Consider the following 24,247-nt stretch of genomic DNA (forward strand, 5'->3'; position numbering starts at 1 on the left):
TCTCAGGGGAGGCTCCAGATTCCAACTCCCCCTCAAGGATGGTAAGTTCAGTCTCCTCCCGCCTACATCTCTTAACATTACCAATCGATGAGAGGGCTTGTCCCCGAATGACAGTTTTATACGCCTCCCACAAGGAGACAGAAGAGGACACTGAACCCACATTTTCAGCAAAATAATGATCGATTGCCTTAAGTAGTTCCACTCTAATCTTAGGATCACGGAGGTACCATGAATTTATCGGGGCAACCCGACCTTCCGATCCCAGACGTGCGTTCACAACCAACCATAGTGGGGAGTGATCCGAAATACCCCTGGCAAGATGTTTCACCTCCCCTATGAGGGAAGCCTGGGAGGAGGGCATCAAAACATAATCCAATCTCGAAAGGCTGCCGTGGGCCCCCGAGTGAAAAGTATACTGTTGTTGCCCAGGATGATGCAAGCGCCAGCAATCGGTCAGCCCCAGCGCCTCCAGAAAGTCCCCCAGCCAGGATTGAGACTTAACGAGTACACGGGGAGGGTAACGATCATACGTCCCAGACACTACAGAGTTGAAATCCCCCCCCTACTACAAGCAAACCCTCGGGGACTCCCAGGATCACTTTTCCCAGATCAGCATAGGTTGTAGTTTGAAGGCCTGGGGGTGTGTAGACCAAGAGCAAAGTAATCACCCTCCCCTCCCAGCGCCCTACAATGGCGGCATAACGCCCCCTATCATCAAGTATAATGTCATCAATGGCAAGAGGGAGGGAGGTCCGAACCAGAATGCCCGCCCCTCTGGAGCCAAAAGTGAAACCTGAGTGTGCCATGAGACGGTAGCCACGCCTATTCATGGCGTGGCACGTGTTACCAAGCAAGTGCGTTTCTTGAAGCAAAACCACATCAGGAGACAAGCGTCGTAGCAGCTGTAAAACTACCCCCGTTTAATTCTGTCTCCCAACCCATTTACGTTCCAACACAGTATGCGTAGTCCCCTATCCCCCATCCCAGAATCCACCCCAGGTCCCCCCCCACACCAGCCACGACACTGCAACACAGAAGACCATCAGCACTATGCCTTGAATGAAACAAAAAAACACAAACCTAAACCCCCTAACCCCCCAAAGCAACATCATACCCCCCCCCCCGCACCCCTGCGTAAGACTCAGAAGCCACCCCAACTTGCAGTGTGCCTGTCGCCCTAACATACAACTAATCTAGGAAAAGAACCCCAGAGGAGGAAGACTCACCCGATCCCCACCCACACCCCATTAAGACAACACAGTAGCGAACAATAGTAGCACAGCATCAAACCACTGCCGAAAGTCAATACGTTGGTCCAGGAGCCGATTCACTCCCTATTCCTGCTCCGTCGGGCCGCCCTCCGCTCCACCGGAGTGTTCCGAATAGTCAAATTGCCCTCATCCCGGGGGCAACGAGTCCAACCAGTCACTAGCCGCTCCAGGATGGTCAAAGAAAAATGTTCTATCATTGTGGACCACACGCAATCGAGCCGGGAAAAGCATGGCGTATTTCATGTCTCTGTCCCTCAGTCTCTTCTTCACCCCCTGAAATCCCAGTCGCTGCTTCTGAACCTGTTGGGTGAAGTCCGGGTAGAAGCTGACCGCGGCGTTCTCATATTCCGTAGGGCCCGATGTGCGGGAGGCCTGCAGGATCGCATCTCTATCGCGAAAGTTAAAGATCCGCGCAATGATGGGGCGCGGAGAAGCTCCCAGCTTGGGCGGGCCTCCCGGGATTCGGTGGGCCCGTTCCACTGCAAAAAACTTGCTCAGGCCCTTGGGCGCTAAATGGTTCAGGACTAGGTCCTCCACCAGTAGGACTACCGCTGACGAGTCCATCTTCTCCGGGACACCGACCAACCGGACGTTGTTCCATCGTGCGCGGCCTTCAAAATCGTCCAAGCATCGAGAGAGGTAGTCACGGGCGGATCTCAAATTACCGACCTCCGTCTGCAATTCAGAGACATCGGTGACAAGACTAGATGTCTTCAGGTCAAGGGATTTGACCTTCTCGTTAGTCTTGGCGAGGTCCGCCCTGATCAGGGTAACATCTATAGCAACCGTGTCCAGCTTGTGGGTCAGGGCCTCATACTGTTGTCCCAGCGCGGCCTTCATCCCGGCAATGGCGCCCATGACGTCTGTCAACGACGGTTCTTCACCCAACAGGGATTCATCCCCAAAGTTGGCCGGGGGTTTAGTCATGCCACTCGGAGAGCCCTTAGTGAGGGTATATCGATCCATGACGTTGGACTGCACAGGACCTCCCCGAGTCGCCGGTCTGGTCTTGCGCCTCTCCACCTCGGGCTTGGTGGCCATTTCAGGTCGTGCGCCCCGGAGGGTATTCTGAGACCTAGTAAAAATGGCTACTCTCGATGCGCCCGCAGCAAGTCGGAGAATAGGTTGAGGGCCAGCCACAAATCAAAGAGCAGTGAAAGTCCGGATCGCCAAACGATGACGCGGTAGTAGAAAGAAGCAAGTTACCAGGGCGACCAAGACAAAGTCAATGAGGCCAGACCATAAGAATCGAAACTGAAAGTAGAAGACCGGGCAAGGGAGACTCGTCTGGGCCGTTGTTATTCAATTTCCACCCGGCTGGCAGAAAAAGCAAGCCGGGGGCAGTACCATGGAGCAGGCCAAAAATGTTCAAAAGTCCATATCTTCGGTTCCCGGGGGCCAAATCGCAGTCAGGAAACGGATAAATGATCAGCAAGGTCTCGACCACAAAAGCCCGTCGTCTGAATCAGGATAAGGTGCAGGATGACCGGTGGAGGTGGCGAAGGTCCGGGAGCTCTGAGCTCACGCGACCATCTTGGGTGCGCGCTAAGCTCCTCCTCCGCATCAGTTTTAAAATTGATTAGACTGTGAATGAACTATAACCCTTTTTTTAAACTTCTTTCACCATCTTATTTTGACTAACTGGATTCTCTCCTAACAGCATGTGTGTTATCGTACATTTCTTCCTTCTGACTGGACGCCCGAGGCTGGAGGAGGATTCATAAAAGGGGGGTGGTGATGGACAGAGCATCTGAATTAAGCAGAACACTCCTACCCAGTCAAAAGATCAGGGCTTGATCCATCACCGTTTTTTAGCTCACTGCACCATCCCAGTTCAAAACCTGGCTATATGCAAATTAGTCTGTCCCTGGCCCAGTGCATCATGGGAACAGGGCAGACCAAACTACCAAGCCAATTCTTTACTGGAAAGGAAACATGCTTCCGGGGACCGTTTTCTGGCATTGCAGCCGTCTTCGGCCCGGCTTGCTTGAATCCTGATGGTGCAGTGAGCAAGGGACTCATGTCTGAGCATACCCTTCCACTCCTATAGTGGCCAAAACGATTCATAAAAGGGGGGTGGTGATGGACAGAGCATCTGAATTAAGCAGAACACTCCTACCCAGTCAAAAGATCAGGGTTTGATCCATCACCGTTTTTTAGCTGACTGCACCATCCCAGTTCAGAACCTGGCTATATGCAAATTACTCTGTCCCTGGCCCAGTGCATCATGGGAACAGGGCAGACCAAACTACCAGGCCAATTCTTTACTGGAAAGGAAACAAGCTTCCGGGGACCGGTTTCTGGCATTGCAGCCGTCTTCGGCCCGGCTTGCTTGAATCCTGATGGTGCAGTGAGCAAGGGACTCATGTCTGAGCATACCCTTCCACTCCTATAGTGGCCAAAACGATTCATAAAAGGGGGGTGGTGATGGACAGAGTATCTGAATTAAGCAGAACACTCCTACCCAGTCAAAAGATCAGGGCTTGATCCATCACCGTTTTTTAGCTCACCGCACCATCCCAGTTCAGAACCTGGCTATATGCAAATTAGTCTGTCCCTGGCCCAGTGCATCATGGGAACAGGGCAGACCAAACTACCAAGCCAATTCTTTACTGGAAAGGAAACAAGCTTCCGGGTTTCTGGCATTGCAGCCGTCTTCGGCCCGGCTTGCTTGAATCCTGATGGTGCAGTGAGCAAGGGACTCATGTCTGAGCATACCCTTCCACTCCTATAGTGGCCAAAACGATTCATAAAAGGGGGGTGGTGATGGACAGAGCATCTGAATTAAGCAGAACACTCCTACGCAGTCAAAAGATCAGGGCTTGATCCATCACCGTTTTTTAGCTCACTGCACCATCCCAGTTCAGAACCTGGCTATATGCAAATTAGTCTGTCCCTGGCCCAGTGCATCATGGGAACAGGGCAGACCAAGCTACCAAGCCAATTCTTTACTGGAAAGGAAACAAGCTTCTGGGGACCGGTTTCTGGCATTGCAGCCGTCTTCGGCCCGGCTTGCTTGAATCCTGATGGTGCAGTGAGCAAGGGACTCATGTCTGAGCATACCCTTCCACTCCTATAGTGGCCAAAACGATTCATAAAAGGGGGGTGGTGATGGACAGAGCATCTGAATTAAGCAGAACACTCCTACCCAGTCAAAAGATCAGGGCTTGATCCATCACCGTTTTTTAGCTCACTGCACCATCCCAGTTCAGAACCTGGCTATATGCAAATTAGTCTGTCCCTGGCCCAGTGCATCATGGGAACAGGGCAGACCAAGCTACCAAGCTAATTCTTTACTGGAAAGGAAACAAGCTTCCGGGGACCGGTTTCTGGCATTGCAGCCGTCTTCGGCCCGGCTTGCTTGAATCCTGATGGTGCAGTGAGAAAGGGACTCATGTCTGAGCATACCCTTCCACTTCTATAGTGGCCAAAACGATTCATAAAAGGGGGGTGGTGATGGACAGAGCATCTGAATTAAGCAGAACACTCCTACCCAGTCAAAAGATCAGGGCTTGATCCATCACCGTTTTTTAGCTCACTGCACCATCCCAGTTCAGAACCTGGCTATATGCAAATTAGTCTGTCCCTGGCCCAGTGCATCATGGGAACAGGGCAGACCAAACTACCAAGCCAATTCTTTACTGGAAAGGAAACAAGCTTCCGGGGACCGGTTTCTGGCATTGCAGCCGTCTTCGGCCCGGCTTGCTTGAATCCTGATGGTGCAGTGAGCAAGGGACTCATGTCTGAGCATACCCTTCCACTCCTATAGTGGCCAAAACGATTCACCCCCACATTAATTGTAGCATTCCACTTGTCCCATTAGACTTACTGGCTCCGAAACGTTTTTTTTATTCCAAAAGAGAACTTCATACAAGAGTTGTGTTTCATTTCCATTGATCAGCATGGCGCCGGCTTCACGGGCGCTATGCTTCATCTTTCAGCATGGTGGCCACTTCGGGAGACTGTTTTCTTTTCTTTTTTTTCTGCACAGCCCCCGCTTGTTACATTTTGCTTATGATCAGCGCGGATCCCGCTTCACACCTGTAATGTGTTGGGTCAGGGCCCAGACACGTGGCAAAAGAGTCAATATAAAGACACACGGACACTTGGTTAACAGTTAGCCGGAAAGACCCCGAGCGGTCTTCCGCCTTGTTTATTTATACCCCAGTGCGAGCCCGCACCGGGGTATGCGTGGATGCGTGTAGATATTAGCAACAATGTATGGGAGAGCCCGTGTGGCTCTCTACATCCCTCCTTCAATTTAGTCTGTCCTTACAGCAATCAACAGACGGAAACTCTTCGCCTCAGGGAGATGTCCAGACAAAGTCTCTCAGCCTCTGACTGGGTCTTGGGTTGGATCGCAGGTCATAGCGTTGGTTTCGGGCACAGGGAGATGCTGCAACCCCAGCCGGAGTTGTCCCTTCCCTCTCGCCGCTGAGGACTCCGCAGGGTCGGCTGTGTTCGACGGTGATGTTTGGTGGCGTCACCTGGGGTGAACTCTCTCCATTCCGCCTGGCTATTGGTGACCCTGGGACTGACCCTCCTAGATCCAGCCCACCATCATCTTCCGTCTCCTGATATTCCGTTGTTTCACGTCTCTCAGCCGGTTCTCTCGTTCTCTTGAAGCACAACACATTGCGTGTCACCACTTGTCCGTTTCGCCTGGCGGTGACCATGGTCCCTCGGATCTTCTCTACGACCCATACCTCCGGCTCGTAGGGTGTTCGGAATTTCCATCCCGGGTGCCGATCTCGCACTATTAAGGTGTCTCCCTCCTGCAAGGTTGGCTCCTTGGCGTGGCGGCTCTCACTCGCCTTCTGATTGGTGAGTCGCCTCCGAGCCTGAATGGCTTCGTCATTTCTCCCCTCGGGCACCCACGTGCTATCTGTCGGGATGCAGTCGCGGGGTGCTCTCTTGAACAGTGCATGGGTGGGAGCACATTTGGTGGTGCTATGTGGCGTCTGCCGATAGGCCCCTAGGAACAGATCAAGGGCCATTTCGGGATCCTCTCCGTTGTCTACGGCAATCCTCAGGGCTTGATTGAGTGTCCTCATCAGTCTTTCAACCTCCCCGTTCGCTTGGGGCCACAACGGGATGATCTTCCGATGCTTGATCCGAAGGCTCTCAAGATAGTTCTGAAATTCTCTCCCTTGAAAGGGGGGTCCGTTGTTTGATTTGATTTCATCTGGGAGCCCCATGGTGGCAAAAACTCGATTCAGGGCCTTCTTTACTTGGGGAAACGCCGTCGAGGATATGACTTCCACTACCGGGAATTTGGAGAAGGAATCGACAATGACCAATGTGTGTCGGCCGTCGGGGAAGCTTCCAAAGTCTATGTTGAGGTGTGTCCATGGCGTCTGTGGAGCATCCTCTGTGATCACCGGTGCAGGGGCCGGATCGCTGCCGGTGATGGTGCATGCATGGCATGAACGTACCATTGCATCAACTAGACTGTCCATGGCTGGGAACCATACCTTGCTTCTCAGACGGGATTTTGTCTTGGCCATGCCCTGGTGACCTGTGTGCGCTAGCGCTAGCACCCTCTGCTGGAGGCTCTCAGGTATTACTATCAGATGCCCTCTGAGGATGACTCCTTCGTCTCCTACGCTTAGCTCACTTCGGATTTGCCATAGCTGTTGGCGCGAATGGCTCACTTCCAGTCAAAGGCTCTGCGGTCCGTCCAGGAAATGGGCCCAGCGGTTTCCTTCCAGGGCCTGGCGAACTCTTGCTAGCGTTTCATCCGTTGCAGTTGCTTCCCCGATCTCTTTCAATGTCATGTTTTCAGAACATGCTGCTTGCGAAATCATGTGGACAAATTCTTCTGCTTCCGTTCCTTCTTCTGGCAGTGGACGTTGGCTGGTGACATCAGGATGGCGGGACAAATAATCAGCTGGGTTGTGCGCTCCCGGTCGGAACACGATCTTGAAGTTATAGCCTTGTAGCTGGACCGGCCAGCGTTCGATCCGTGGGTTGCCAGTCTAGAGGACCCCGCGAACAACGGTAGCAGTGGCTTGTGGTCCGTCACCACGGTTAACTCGGGCCACACAGGTAGAGGTGGAAGTGTAGACACGCCCATTTTATGGCCAGTGCTTCCCTTTCAATCTGAGCATACCGAGTCTCGGTGTCAGACAAAGCTTTGCTGGCGTATGCGACTGGCTTCCACACCTCATGCCCATGTTCTTACAGGAGTACTGCTCCCGGTCCCACTGGGCTGGCGTCAACGATCAGCTCCGTTTTGCGGCGGGGTTGGAAGTAGGCCATCACGGTCGTGTCCAGGAGATTGGCCTTGATGTTTTGAAAAGCGTTGTTGGCTGCCACTGTCCACTCCCACTTGTGGTCTAGACGCGTGAGGGCTCTGAGAGGCTCTGCGAGAGCAGCCAGGTTACGCCTCTCTACTTCACTCTGACACTCTATGCTACTCTATTATACTCAACACCACTCAACTGTACATACTCTACTCCACTCTAAACCTTTTCATTCTCCTCACTCTATGCCACTCCACTCTATGCTACTCCACTCTCACAATTGATTCCACTCTAGGCCACTCTACTCTACAACACTCTACTCCAATCTATGCAACACCCTTTACGCCACTCACCTAACTCTGCTCTACATTACTCCACAACATTCTATATCACTCCACAACACTCTACTCTACTCTAACTATCTACTACACTCGAACAATCTACTCCACTCAGGTCAAGTTCCTTTCACTAAACAACACCATACTCCCTACATTACACTCCACAACACTACACGCCACTCCATATCTACTTGACACCACTCTACGCCACGCCACGCCTTAACACTACACTCTACTCCACTCCATGCCCCTTTACACCAATATCTTTTAGCCATACTATAATAACAGCCACAATAGTGTACAACATAGCTAAAACAAATTGGCAGGGCCATAGATGAGAGCTATTGGCTAAGCCAATGCTTGTTCTCCTTTTCAGGTTTCCTCTCTGACCTGAGCTCAGAGTCAGGTATCCTTTACCCTTACACACAGGCAAGTTTGGTTCGTCTTGGTCCTTCCTTCCACACCATATCATTAACCATGTAATTAATTAAAGAGGCTAAAATCATCTCGTAATCTTTAACCATTTTGTATGGGTTGGGCCTTCTTTGCAAGAAGTTGGGTTTGTATCTGAAAAGATTTGGGAAATCTTTTCCATAGCGATATTTCTAAATTGAAAAAAATGAGTGGTTTGTTGTTTACACATGTTTTTTTAAACATTATTTAAAACATTTAAGGGAATGAAGAACATCATTCCATCAATGCTCTGAGGTCTGCAGCTCACACTGATTTGGTGTACACTCTTTATGACTGTTAAAGAGGAACAAATTACAAGAAACGATCAGAACAATTTGTAAAGTTGGGTTGACACTGTACCTGAAAATATTCTGAGTCTACCCAGAGGCTCAGGGCATCCAGAATCTCAAGGGCCTGATCTTTGTAACAAGATATGCCAGGCCACTGAAAATTATTTAGAAGAAGGCTTGTCAGGGAAAAAAATAGTTCCACTCATTTTGATCAATTGGTTCCAGAAAACAACCTCTGGACATTGTTACCGTCTTAGACACAAGGTGCCACTAAAAGAACCAAGAAAAGTATGGCATGGAGAAGATGGGAAAGAGGGGAGTAGAGACTCCAATCATGGAGGGCTATAACTTCCAGTAGGTTTGGGTCTGAAACACGCTGCCCCAGCCACATGAGGACCGGGACTTGAATTACAGGTCATGGACAGAAGCACTATGAGAGGCAGTGGTCGTTAAAGACTCTGTCTGGCGAAAGGGGTTGTTTCAACTTTTTCTCCTGATGCTTTAGTAGGCATCCCTATCTCCATTCCCTCACATTTGTTGCTTTCCCCGTTCTCGGTTCCTTCGATTTCTCTTCTCCCTACTCCTTGTTCTGTCTTGGAATGACCTCGGTTTTCGACTCAGCTATAATTTTACATAACCTCGACTTTCCTTAATATTAGGCATGATGACTTGGAACCTGCTTTTATACCTGAATACGAATTTTCCCTTTTTGGATTTGACAACTAGATCCTACCAACCTGTAAAGATGTGTGCACTTCATCTTCGGTTCCCTAGAAAGTTGCTTTGTTTGCTAAGGGCTAGTTACAGCAACACCTCCACTAACACAGAGTATGCCACATCACACTTATGACAACTAATTCCCTATTGTAGGCAGGCACTCTGTTATCCAGTACTCGCTGTCTTCTGTTTTTCCTTCTTGACAGTGAGTTGTAGTGTGCCACAGTAACACAGTGTCATCCTATACGTGAGAGATGCCAGTCCATGTCTTCTAATATCCATCATGCTAGAACCAAGGGTCTTGCTGTTTCTGTGAATTGCTTTCTTACCACTTCTTTCCTTTTTCAAAACTGGTGATCCATACTCTATTGAATCCTGATACCATGAGTGGGACAGCCTCTAAGAAGAGAAGGTAGCATTAGCCGTGCTGTCCTTCGAGCCATACTACAAGGATCGTAATACAGTGGAAACCTGGCTATCATCTTCTATGAACCGAAAGACAATCAGTACCTGAAGCATTTACCCTTGTAATCACAGGAAAGGTTATATTTGCTGGGAAATTGAGATGCAAACCGTGGATACATTGTATATCTCAAGGTGAAGAATTGCATATCAAAGAAGTTGTAGCAGTGCAGCCAGAATCGTGTATATCTGTACTAGGACTAAGCCCATGGGAAGCATACACTATGTGCCATCAGAGCCAATTCCGCCATGATTGTTACACTACGAAGACAAAGCTTAACAATGTGTAAACTTAAATCTGCTCCAATCCTGATTATGCGTCCTCTGTCTCAGTTGATTTGTAAAAAGGAGACGGATCCTAATAGTACACATGAACGACTACTGGACGTCCTCTGCACAGCTGTCTTACGGGAAAAGTGATTTGTCCATAATGGATGGTCAGATCAAACCCACTCGTCAATGAGCTTTCAAACCCAAACAAATCAAGAAAATTTGACAGTTACAAATGTGTAGGCTACGCTAGTTCATGCATACAATTGCAACAATAATGTGTTTACAGGATAGTCTTAGTGTTACTTCATGTTTGGAAGAGGTGTCAGTCTGCTAGTTTGGCTGTTATTTGGTACCAGTTGTGATAAGGTGCTGAATAACACATTTCAAGTATGTTATACCACTAAAACAGTGACCCAAGGAGACCTATCAGCATACAAATGCTGCTGTTGACAAGAAGTCGAACTTTAAGTTAAAGATACGACTAGTGAATGAGGCTACAGGGCTTCCAACCAGGATATAGAGTCCGAATTTGCTGTTTGGAGCATTGAGGAAGAAACAAACTGGGTTTCAAGTAGACCTCTGAACTTTAAATTATAGACAGTAAAATCCATGTAATTCAGGTCTGTGATTTACAGCATACATTTGAAAAAAGACAGCATTTCTTAAACCAAAAGAAACATTGATCTGAAAAGGATAAGTTATAGAAATGAGTTCCGGAAACCGAAGAAACTGAAGTTTAAAAATACACAGAATGGTTAAACCCCAGCAATCCCTTAATCAACTGGTGTTGTGCTGACATTCTTTTTAGGAGTCAGAAGGTTCTAATATTTCACCAACGTCTACTCCACCAGACACTGCAGAAGTGCAGGCTATAAGTGATGACATGAGTGGTATCAGACTGTAAAACATCTAGCTTTTTCTGCAAGGCGAGACTAAGTTTCTATGTTTCTGGTGAAGCTCCTTTGCTGCCCTGAAAATGAACTAGAGAGAACAAGTCCATAACATCCTTTAGTTACAATTAATAAAAAATTCAGTGTGAGGTGCATATGAAGGTAATATCTAAACAGTTGTCTGTGTACATAGAGACAATTTAATTTAAAACGTAGTTTTACAATAAAACAAGTCACATTTACAATAAAACAAGTCTTAGGTTTACAATCAATGTAATTTTAAACTTTCTGACTGAGTAATGAACAGTAGGCTAAGTAAGATAATTGTTTACGTGCAAATTTGTAACAGGGATCAAACTTGGAAGGGGAAAATATAAGACACAAGTCACTAAATTTCACTTGAATAAATACTGAATCATGTAGTGCAATTTGTATATGGATATTGTATTTTATTGTAATTGTAATTGCATTTAAATATCGCTTACTAAACCATACGAGGCGTCGAAGCACTTTTTCGGCGAGTAGCATGCTACTCAAGGACCCATAGAGCAGTGGTTCCCAAACGTTTGACTCCTGAGGACCCCCACTGAATCACTACTGGAAGCCGGGGACCCCCAAGCAATTTGTACAATTTACATTTCTTTTTAAAAACGCCTTTTGAAGCAGAGGCAATTTCAAGAGGGAGACATCCTGAACTGGGTCTATTGGCATGGACATGTATGCATACAGCAGTGTATTATTTAGTGGTACACGTCTCCTGCTCTCAGCCATAGCAGCACCTCTACATTCTCATTCCAGAGCCTTGGAGTGGTGACCCTTCCTTACAGCAACAGGTTGAATGATTGTGCATTATTAGCATTTTTACCTATTCACAGTTTAAGAAGGTCTAAAATATTATACAATTATGAAGCATTTTATAATAAAGACATGCCCCCAAGGAGCAACGAATATTGTGAGAATTCTAACAAGATGGTGCACAATGCGATCAGTCCAGTGTACAGAGCAAATTCAAGGTCTATATTAGGAGTTCATCATGGAAGTGCAAGAGATGGCAGGAAGGTATCTGCACAGGAGGCATATTGTTTCAGTGAGATCATGGAACAATGCTATGCCAATTACCATAAACCCCTGTTAGACATAATCTTTAGTCACAGACAGCAGGACAATATTTTACCACCAATGGGTGAGCAGTGCAGTTTAGGCATATTTCAGAGAGGCCTCGCGTGGCACTTGACATGACCCTCTCCTGTTAGGATGCCCACTGCCCCGTCCATTGCCAACAACAAACTGCAAAGGCTACTGTGGAGAAGCCATCGTCCCTACCCCGTCGGGGCGGCGTTCCAGACAAGGGTCCCTCCCCACAACGCGGTATGCTGCCTCACTTACCCCTCGGACTTCCTCTCTCTCTCTCTGCCCCCAGGACCCGGCAACCCTCACCCCGACCATCGGACCGGAAGAGACCGCAGCAGACACCGGAAGTCAGGCATCGGTCGATGACCCGGAAACCACCAATACTGACCCCGGAAGCACTTCAAGCAAAAACAGACCGGAACGGAGAAAAGCCGGCTGGAAAGGAGGAGAGAGGTTCCCACAAGCGGACTCGTGGCAGGAGACAGCGGTAGGCGTGGAACCCCTGACGGAGAGCGGAGCGGAGACGGAGCGAGGAGAGGAGGACGAGGAAGAAGACGTTTGGTCGGAGGACTGGTGTCGACCTCCGGAGGTGGCTGGAGAGCGGCCGCAACTCGGATGAGAGTTGCGGCGGGGCACGTGAGTGACCACTATCCTTTCTCCGTGTACCTTTGTAGATTTCTGTACATATTGTGTAAAGATCACGAGCACCCCCTCACTAGCGATAGAGTTAGCGAAGTCACTGGCACTGTATATATTCCCGCGCACTGACCCCGGACACAACCAACACTCTCTTCCCTTTCCTGATCCTCCTAGTCCTTTCCCCTCTTACCCCTACCGCCTTCCCCACGCTCGATTTCCGACTCCCTCACTCCCCGGTGCAGGTGGAAGCACTCAACAGTCCGGAGCTGAACTGGACTAACCCCTGTCTTCTCTCTCCCTTTGTATACCTCCGAGGAGTACCAGTGTCCGGCCCTTACCGCGACGACCTCAGCCCAGCAGAGGACTACAACCCCGGAGCCTTCCCTACCTACGAACCACCTCAGCCCTGCACATCCCGCCTGGACTCCCTCATCCCACTCGGTTGATACGGACCTTGCATTGTACTTAACAATAAACAGCACTGAACATAGCTCACTATATTCGACCTCCCCGCCTGTTATTCCGGTCCGCCCTGCCCACTAGCCCACAGCTACACAGAATAAGAGCTTGATATGTCTGAATATGAAAGCTTGACAGCACACATAATTCACCCTAGGGCTTGTGGAAAGTGAGCAATCAGACAGCAGCACGAAAATTCTACTGCTGATCCTGGCTACATCTATTTTTACCTGCCTGCCAAGTAACGGTAACCTATACACATGTGCCTTTCATCGCTTTATTGTTTTTATTGTATTGCCTGTATTTTCATTGTTGTGTCTGTGACTGCTGTTGTCTGTCTTCCCCCGCTGCCTGTACATGGTCCGTGCCCCTTCTTCTTCCCTCTGTTCCCCTCGCTGTCCCCATGCTCTCTCTGCCCGGTCTTTCCTTCTGTATCCCTCAATGCCACGTGTCTCTGCCCGGTTTTCCCTTCTGTTCCCCTCGCTGCCCCTGTGCCTCTCTGCCTGTTCTGCCTTCTGTTCTTAGCTGCCCAAATATTTCTGTATTCTGTATTTTGCCTCTGTGCCACTCATTTTCCCCTTGTTTTTGTGCCTCTTTAACTTCTGTTCCACTCGTTTATCCCTAGTTTTTGTGCCTTTCTGCCCTATGTGCCCCTCGTTTTTTGTGCCTTTCTGCCCTCTGTTCCTCTCGTTTTTTGTGCCTTTCTGTCCTCTGTTCCACTCGTTTTTCACTCTTTTTTGTGCCTTTCTGCCCTTTGTTCCACTCGTTTTCCCCTCATTTTTTGTGCCTTTCTACCCTCTGTTCCACTCGTTTTTCCATATTTTTTTGTGCCTTTCTGCCCTCTGTGCCACTCGTTTTTCCCTCGTTTTTTGTGCCTTTCTGCCCTCTGTTCCACTCGTTTTCCCTCGTTTTTTTGTGCCCTTCTGCCCTCTGTTCCACTCGTTTTTCGTGCCTTTCTGCCCCCTGTTCCACTCGTTTTTCCCTCGTTTTTTGTGCCCTTCTGCCCTCTGTTCCACTCGTTTTTTGTGCCTTTCTGCCCTCTGTTCCACTTGTTTTCCCCTTGTTTTTTGGCCCTTTCTGCCCTCTGTGCCACTCATTTTTCCTTCGTTTTTTGTGCGTTTCTGCCCTCTGTTCCACTCGTTTTTCCCTCATTTTTTGTGCCCTTCTGCCCTCTGTTCCACTCGTTTTTTGTGCCTTTCTGCCTTATGTTCCACTTGTTTTTCCCTCGTTTTTTGTGCCCTTCTGCCGTCTGTTTCACTCGTTTTTGTGTCTTTCTGACCTCTGTTCCACTAGTTTTTCCCTCATTTGTTGTGTCCTTTTGCCCTCCGTTCCACTCGTTTTTTGTGCCTTTCTGCCCTCTGTTCCACACGTTTTTCCCTCGTGTTTTGTGCCCTTCTGCCCACTGTTCCACTCGTTTTTTTGTGCCATTCTGCCTTTTGTGCCACTCGTTTTTTCCTCATTTTTTGTGCCCTTCTGCCCTCTGTTCCACTCGTTTCCCCAGCCACTGTGCCCCCTGACTGCCCACTGCCCATTAGCTGCCCCCGCCTCCCGAATGTATTGTTGTGGTCTCGCCACCCCAGCGCCAACATTCACAGCTCTTGTGTGCTGTGAGGACGCAAGGGCGTTTCATTTTTCACTACGACGACAGGCACTCGAGTCCTGCGGACCCCCTGGGAATGTCTCACGGACCCCTGGTGGTCCACGGACCACAGTTTAGGAAACGCTGCCATAGAGGATTAGTGTAGAATTAGTATAGTGAAACATGCAAGTACATTTTAAGTGGTGGATAGGTTAGTCAGTTATTTGGATTTGGAATGATAGCAGAAGGATAGAGGAGGAAAAAATTTTTGTATTTATATGGCGCTTGTTAACCCTGATGGGGTGTTTGAGCATGCTATTCAGGAAGCCCATAAAGGATTAGTGGTGAGTTAATATGGTGAAATATGAAAGTAATTTCAGTGGTGGATATTAGTCAGTTATTTGGAGTGGGAAGGGTAGCGGAGGGATAAAAGGGGAAAAAAGGTTTGCATTCATATAGCACTTGTTACCCCTGATGGGTGTTGAAGCGCTTTTCTGGCGAGTAGCACAACACTCCGGAACCCATAAAGGATTAGTGTTGAAAATTAGTATAGTAAAATATGAAGTAATTTGAGTAGTGGATATGTTATTCAGTTATTTGGGTAGAGAAGGGTAGGTGGCGGGATAGTGAAGGGTAAGAGGTTTGTATTTATAGAGCGCTTGCTACCCCTGATGGGGTTTTGAAGCGCAAGTAGCCCGCTACTCTGGAACCCATCAGGATTAGTGTTGAATTAGTATGGTGAAACATGAAAGTAATTTTAGTGGTGGATATGTTAGTCAGTTATTTGTATTGAGAAGGGTTGGGGAGGGGTAGAAAAGAGGGAAGAGTTTAGAAAGGTTTGTTTTGGGGGATCGGTATAGTAAAAGAGGTGTCAGATAATGCAAGGAGGGTTAGAGTAGGAGATAGTCTAGAAAGGGTTATTTTGGGGATCATAGTAGTGGTATGGGGTTTGGGATATATGAGAGTGGGTGTAGATGGATATGCCTAGGTTATCACACTTTTAATATGTGGAGTAAATGTACTGGTTGGAAAATTACAACAAATGTATTAGAACTACAATTGAACACTACTTAATGCATAGTAAATGTATTTTCATTACAGGTTTGATATTTTTGAAAGCCTTCATATTTACAACATTGGGATGGAATGTTTACTTAGAGTTAAAATTCGAAATAATCTATACACTGTTCCTTCATTTACCCAGAAAATGTTCATTATCATACAACCACTCAAGTAATAATAACCATCTATACAAAATAAATCCTAGTCTTTCTCCATGCATACCTCAATATGTATCACCACGTTTTCACACAAATGTGTTCTTTCCATACTGTGTTTAAAGCCACAGATTCTTCCATACATTCAGTTACTAAATCATAATCTAAAAAAAAATTGCCTTTTACTTCCTTATCTATAATGTTTCAAATTTTCTAAACTAAACAAGAGAGAATAATCACAATATTTGACATTTGAAACAACAAACTTACTAGCAAAGAACATTTTACCAATAGCTATCATTTACTACACCATATTTGCCTACATGTTATCCTTTCTACGTAACACACATTTATCATATCAAACAATTGTCAGGATGCACTCACTGTCCTTGTGCTTGGATTCCTAGGGGAGCGATGCACTCTTCTGTCTCTCTGCCTCCACCAGTGACCATGAGTAACTTGTAATTCCTGAAAATTAAAAATACAAAGAATGAGAACCATAAGCATATGTTCACTAACACTTCTCTCTAAGATTTGAATAGCTACATCAAGCTTTGTCACCATGTACTCTCTGTGGAAGATGAGTTATAGTTTCTGCTAAAATTGTTATTTATATTGAAGCAATTTGACTCTTGTCGAGCTGAAACATAAATAACAATTTTAGTTGTCGGATTTTCCTTAATTTAGCAATTTCGGTAAACACACCAGATCTCTAATGCATTATGCTCTGACATTCTTACAAAGAATTGGCAAAGTTGTCCAGGCTAACCATTAGTAAAATGTAACAACTCACAGCAGGACTGGTTTTAGCAGAGAAGAGGGGCTATGTGGGCCAGGTCCCCGACCTTTCCTTTAGCCCTTCCATCTACAGTATGAAAGTCCATGGAGAAGGCAGTATGGATTTGTTATCCATTTGTTTACCTTTTGCTTTCTGCCAACTGCTGAACGCGATAGTGTTTTTCCAACGCCCTTCTACTTTTCCCTTGAGTTGCATGATTGGGCCTTGTTCTATGTTGAAAAATAACTAATGCCACTTCACCTTTCAGTCAGGTGGACTCCAAGAAGTATTTGCAAATTAGCGGCTCCACTTCCCACCTGAGTGCTTTCCAGCTGCGGTGTTGGTGTCCGTCTTTAACGCCTTACTGCATTCTGCTTTTTCATGCAACAATTCTTCTCTGTGACCTTCTCCAAACATGACATAGGCAAAATACATCTAAAGGTTAAAATGTAACCCAAACACTGTTTTTAAGACAATGGCGGTGTGCTGTTATTGTATAAGCTATCCTGGTTAGTAAAGGATTTTCCGATGATCATGGAGGGAGCATGTAACCAAAGGCACTGCTGGTGCTGCGGGTCCTTTCATTAAACAAGCAGAGGACTATCAGTGCTCCTTTTTATTACATATTCTATTTTTGCCGAACCTTTGTAAATAAGCGGGTAGAAAAAAAGTTTGCTGTTGCTTTTATTTCCAAATGGAGCTATTGCAAGCAATAGAAATGTGTTTGCGCACTAAATAATATTGTGTCAATTGCTTATTTTCAGAATATTAAGTGAAAAAAAAATGGATGCATTTTTAATTTTATATCACGTGCTTCATCTACCTAATGCCTGTGAAGATTTTCAGTAGATCTGGCTGATAAATGAAAGTGCTGCTTTTGTCGCTCATGTGTTTATGTACTCAATAAGTCATTATACAGGCACTCTTTCCCTCATCCCTGGGCACATATATCTATTTATCCACCCACTGACTCATTCTTGTATTTATCCACTTATCCATCCGCAATAAAACAGAAACTCAAACTCCACAGGCACATGCTAAACAAATAAAATAGAAAAAAGAAACTGTGCCACCACCTAAACTTGATATATACTTGCAATACAAAATAAACGTTTAACATAGCAGCGGGCAGCCATCTTTCAATGGTACTTCTGTATAGTGTATCAATGTTTAAAGTGCCAACATTGTTGCCATGTTTAACAGCAATGTGTTGATCATCTTGGTGCAGTAAAAACAATGATAAACTATGCATAATTGTAGTCCCAGATGGCTGCTTAGTAAGCATTGCGCGGGTCGGCCATCTTCGAATTTTAAAATATATATTGTATAATGTATTATTGATGTACTGTGACGATCAAAAGGCAGAATGTGAATCACACTCGAATTGGCAGAAAAAGGGTGACCCAAAGACTTTATATGTTACATTTAAAACATGCATGGCATAGCCAATAGGTCTCGCCTTTTGGACCTTATAAGTATTTAGCCATGCAGCTTATTATCCTGGATGAAAGGTGAAACAGAAATCAAGGGGAAACATCCTTTTCAACGCAACTTTTACCACGCAATGCCTTTATGACGCAACTATTACAACGCATGTCATTACAACGCATAGCGCTGGGGGTCACTCTAGGATAGGGAATAGATTTAATTTACTATCCAACACCTTCCCTACTATCCACGGGGACTGGAGTTGGAACATTAAATTAAACTATTCACTCTCCAGCACCCCTTGACGCTATGCGTTGTAACAGCATGCGTTGTAAAAACTGCGATGTAAAGGCATGCGGGGTAAAAGCATGAGTCGTAATGTCATACATCCGAAATCAAGATGTGGAGACAGACTGTGTTACAGAGACAGTGGTATGGAAGGAGCCTGCAAAATCAAGACAGGTAGAGGGTCAGAAACAGGTAGCAGGAAAGAGGTCAACCGAACTACGATGTGAAAGAGAGAATATGCTCTGAGCCAAAGTGGGACAGACTGGCAGAAGTAGAGGGTGCCTTGGAGATAAAGGCACAGGCAAGTAGGGGCCAGGAGAAAAACAGGGGAATAGATAGTCAGAGTGACAGGACTGGGATAACACAGGAGAACAGACCCAGAGAGAGAAACAGGCACAAAGATGGCAGAGGGACATAGATATACAATGAAAGACAGACATACGGGCAGAGATATACACAAACACAGTCAGAGGGATGGGCTTATGACTTTTACTGTAAGGAGATAATTGCAATGCAAGCATCTACCAAGAGCAGAGGGTGTGGAGAGGTTAACGTGATGTATACCAAGCAAAGAAATGAGAGTGAATACTGATAACACGAGTAAAACGTAAATATGAATAAACACAGAAGAAACCCTCCCTAGAGCATGACTTATAGACTGTGGCTTTAAAGCACATTTTCATCCATAAAATAAGTCTTCTACATATTAAAGTTAAGTATGCTACAGCTGTTTTTTAAGACAGCATGGAGGGCAGTTTTGCATTTTCTGTGACTCGCAAGTTAGCACTCTAGTCTTTTTTATTAACAGAGTTGAGCAAGAGTTAAAGCATGGAGGAACCTGGGCTTCTCTAATTATCGCCCGCCTACCCTCTCTGGTGCTGCCTTCAAACTTTATCTGCGCTGCAGAAAGCTATACCCCACATACTTTAAGGGAGCACATGCACGTGGGGCAGCAGTGGAAGATGCTAGTGTGAGGCAGTCTCCAAGGGAGTGAGTGGTCACATCGAGGACTCACCCCAAAGCAGCTTCCTGGGACCCCGACGCACGACCGTGAACATGATGAGCAGACATGGGGAGAAAAGCAGATTAAAGGCACAGCCACACACGCACCCGCAGAAGCACCCTGTTGTAAATTAATAAAAAGTCACGAGCAAAACAACGCGAGCAGAAGAGAAATGATGTCGGTAGCAGCACAGAGAAGTGGTAGGTGAGAGGGAAAAAAGAAACACAGGCCACATTTACAGCATCTTAAGCTCAGGCATGATGAAAATCAGCATCAAAGAGGGAGGAGATAATGGATCAGAGCAAAAATAAATCACTGAAGACAGTACAGTAGAAGCATCCCACGAGTGGTGCGCGCGCAGCCAAGTGGCGGCAAATGTGAAAGCAAACAAGCAGCAGCTGTTTTGAAGCAGACATGCTTGTGCTGGCCACCGCCTTGCGGTAGCGAGCAGCGGCGGCGCGAGAGCCATATGTTTGCAATTAGCACGCGCGCCGCTGCTTACTCCCACAAGGTGGATGCCAGCACAAGCACGAGTGTGGGGCAAAGGAGCAGACCGATGGCTAAAGGCCCTCCTAGTGCAGCGCATGCACGCTGCCTAGGCGAGACCTAAAAACATGATTATTACAAGGTCTTGGCAGACACCGACACCTCTAGGCTGTCCTAAGAGGTCCTAGCATGGTCACAGTGCAAATCTTCAATCAGCAGGGTTTGCCAAAGAAAGTAATAACACCAAAATCCTTGTCAGTAATCGGCAAGATTCCATGTAACAAATTTACTGCTCCACAAGCTTTAGCATAATGTATTGACAATCAACTTGTAAAGGCCTATTGACTTTACCATTTGATTGTCACAATAAATACATCAGGCTTATTGTCTTTGTTGTAAAGTTTCATAGTAAAGAAATCTGACATTAAGGTTTCCCAGTGAACCAATCAGCCCTATGTGTTCAGATCCATGAGATACAATACCTGAAAGAGTCAGAAACCGCCTAAAAAAATTAGAAGGACACAAGGCTGCAAGGAAAGTATATTTATATATCTCAGACTTGGGATAAGGACAATTACACCTGACGTTCTGGCGGAGCCGCAGGTGCTGGCTTCTATGCAGCTCATAATGGAGAATTTCAAAAAGGGGGTGGTGATGGACAGAGTATCTGAGTTAATCAGAACACTCCTACCCAGTCAACAGATCAGGGCTTGATCCACCACCGTTTTTTAGCTCACTGCACCATCCCAGTTCAGAACCTGGCTATATGCAAATTAGTCTGTCCCTGGCCCAGTGCATCATGGGAACAGGGCAGACCAAACTACCAAGCCAATTCTTCCCTGGAAAGGAAACAAGCTTCCGGGGACCGGTTTCTGGCATTACAGCCGTCTTCGGCCCGGCTTGCTTGAATCCTGATGGTGCAATGAGCAAGGGACTCATGTCTGAGCATACCCTTCCACTCTCATGGTGGCCAAAATAATTTCAAAAGGGGGTGGTGATGGACAGAGTATCTGAGTTAATCAGAACACTCCTACCCAGTCAACAGATCAGGGCTTGATCCACCACCGTTTTTTAGCTCACTGCACCATCCCAGTTCAGAACCTGGCTATATGCAAATTAGTCTGTCCCTGGCCCAGTGCATCATGGGAACAGGGCAGACCAAACTACCAAGCCAGTCTTCCCTGGAAAGGAAACAAGCTTCCGGGGACCGGTTTCTGGCATTACAGCCGTCTTCGGCCCGGCTTGCTTGAATCCTGATGGTGCAATGAGCAAGGGACTCATGTCTGAGCATACCCTTCCACTCTCATGGTGGCCAAAATAATTTCAAAAAGGGGGTGGTGATGGACAGAGTATCTGAGTTAATCAGAACACTCCTACCCAGTCAACAGATCAGGGCTTGATCCACCACCGTTTTTTAGCTCACTGCACCATCCCAGTTCAGAACCTGGCTATATGCAAATTAGTCTGTCCCTGGCCCAGTGCATCATGGGAACAGGGCAGACCAAACTACCAAGCCAATTCTTCCCTGGAAAGGAAACAAGCTTCCGGGGACCGGTTTCTGGCATTACAGCCGTCTTCGGCCCGGCTTGCTTGAATCCTGATGGTGCAATGAGCAAGGGACTCATGTCTGAGCATACCCTTCCACTCTCATGGTGGCCAAAATAATTTCAAAAAGGGGGTGGTGATGGACAGAATATCTGAGTTAATCAGAACACTCCTACCCAGTCAACAGATCAGGGCTTGATCCACCACCGTTTTTTAGCTCACTGCACCATCCCAGTTCAGAACCTGGCTATATGCAAATTAGTCTGTCCCTGGCCCAGTGCATCATGGGAACAGGGCAGACCAAACTACCAAGCCAATTCTTCCCTGGAAAGGAAACAAGCTTCCGGGGACCGGTTTCTGGCATTACAGCCGTCTTCGGCCCGGCTTGCTTGAATCCTGATGGTGCAATGAGCAAGGGACTCATGTCTGAGCATACCCTTCCACTCTCATGGTGGCCAAAATAATTTCAAAAAGGGGGTGGTGATGGACAGAGCATCTGAGTTAATCAGAACACTCCTACCCAGTCAACAGATCAGGGCTTGATCCATCACCGTTTTTTAGCTCACTGCACCATCCCAGTTCAGAACCTGGCTACATGCAAATTAGTCTGACCCTGGCCCAGTGATTTAGGGAACAGGGCAGACCAAACTACCAAGCCAATTCTTCCCTGGAAAGGAAACAAGCTTCCGGGGACCGGTTTCTGGCATTACAGCCGTCTTCGGCCCGGCTTGCTTGAATCCTGATGGTGCAATGAGCAAGGGACTCATGTCTGAGCATACCCTTCCACTCTCATGGTGGCCAAAATAATTTCAAAAAGGGGGTGGTGATGGACAGAGTATCTGAGTTATAATGGAGAAGGCATCGCCCAAGCGATTGGTTTCATTGATCTATAACTCGGTATGCTCACAAATGATAACAACTCCTCCACCCTTGCGTAAGAAATCGAATGAGGAGCTGGGCCTTGAGCTGACAGATGTACAATGGGAGGAGTGCTGTCTGCAAACTGAACGAGTATCAGCCAGCAGTAGTCTTAGGCTCACACATTACACATTTTTACACATATTGTATTATACACCAACCAAGATGTACAGGTTTAAATTAAGAGACAATGATAGGTGTGATAGATGTCGCACAGCGGGGGCGGACTTCCTTCATCTGGTGTCGGGATGCCCTGAGGTAAATGCATACTGGGATCAAGTGTTTACGGCACTGTGCGAAATGATAGATGCTCCTGTAGAGGCCACACCTCTGACGGCACTACTGGGATATGTCAAACCACTACGACCAGAACACCGCAAATTCACCGCGCTGGCACTTCTAATGGCTAAGAGACGGATAGCATGCCGGTGGGGCAGGGGTCGGAATGAAGGAATGAATGTCTGATTTGGTTATGTGCCAGGAAAGACTCTCAACCTATGCAGAGTTACTACCAGTGGCCTCCCGGCCCAGGGATGTGTGGGCCCCTTTACAGTGCTACTTACTAGCTCACCCGAGAGAGGAAGAGTAATAGACCAGAGTGAAATGGGAGGGGAGTTGCAATGAGAGGAGTCGCCTTGGACTGAAGAAAGATGAGGGCAGATGACTGTAGCAGTGAGTAACTCGACTGGTGCCAACAGTGGCGGTGGGTACAGTGGTGCTTCAGGGCGCATGGATATTGTAATGACTTGGTTTTCCGTATATTTTGGTGCCTCTGTCAGTTACCAGGCCATTTCTTACCACAGCCCTTCTCAGGTCTCATAAAAACACCACACTTTTAGAATACCTACCTGAGAAAGGAATAACACTGATAGCTAGAAACTAAAGATATTAGACCATTGACAAGGAGCTCGCAAATCACAAGTCACAACACCTCCCCATCAGGGAGGGTACCCAGCAAATCACAACACCTCTCCATCCGAGAGGGTACACAGCAAATCACAACACCTTCCCATCCGATAGGGTACACAGCAAATTACAACACCTTCCGGTGAACAAACAGATTCCTCCTCCACTATGCTGGGGTGAAACACTTAGAATTTAGACATCCCTGCTGGGAGCCGATTTCCCTCCCCCATCAACAACTACCCGTTGGAGGGAAACTTACCCATCCCTCCGTGAGCACTTAGTAAAAAAGGGGCCCGACTTTCCCTCACAAGGAATACAGACACATTATATGCTCTGGGTTTCTTTATTACACAATGATAGAATGACCAAAGAAAGAAATAACTAAACATCATAGTAGACATTCTTCACAATAGCAATTACTGACATATACATATATGTAGAACCTGAAAATAAAAAGGAATAGTTAAGCATAGACAGTTAGAATATAAGAAATAGTGGAACACCTCACCAAGTTTCTACACATGTTGCATTCAGAGAAAAGTCCGTCTCTCTTCCTCTGGTTCAGTCAGGACTCTGTGCTCCACAGTCACGACTGCACATCTGCACCGTGATGTATCACCAGACCGCCAAACCACCAGACTAACTCACACTCTCTCTCAGAACTCTCGGATCCTTTCTCTAATATAAAATGCAATCCTCCTACTTTCTTTATCAGATTCCTGTACCACCTCGTACAGAGAGAGCACAACAGCAGCTGGCCAAGCGTTTGCTATGACTCCGGCATGGAGTGAGCACATTCCTCTGATAAGAACTGGTCCTCTCTAGTTTAGCAAGAGCGAATAACAACTAGGAATTAAAACATAACCTCTCACCTAAAGAGGCTCAGAAGATGGCTGCAGTTTAGAACATGGAGTTACTCGAGCATAGGCCA

The 24,247-nt window shown here is 46.9% G+C and overlaps 1 long non-coding RNA gene across 1 annotated transcript in view; it reads right to left on the reverse strand.

Annotated features, from left to right (window-relative positions):
- Positions 1 to 24,247, reverse strand: part of LOC144826291 (uncharacterized) — a 255,383-nt gene that overhangs the window by 160,443 nt on the left and 70,693 nt on the right. The window contains exon 3 of the long non-coding RNA XR_013609764.1: positions 16,349 to 16,432. This is a non-coding gene — a long non-coding RNA (uncharacterized LOC144826291). The remainder of the gene's footprint in view (positions 1 to 16,348; positions 16,433 to 24,247) is intronic.

This window comes from Lissotriton helveticus, chromosome 3_2 (assembly GCF_964261635.1).
Source record: "Lissotriton helveticus chromosome 3_2, aLisHel1.1, whole genome shotgun sequence".
NCBI classification, from domain to species: domain Eukaryota; kingdom Metazoa; phylum Chordata; class Amphibia; order Caudata; family Salamandridae; genus Lissotriton; species Lissotriton helveticus.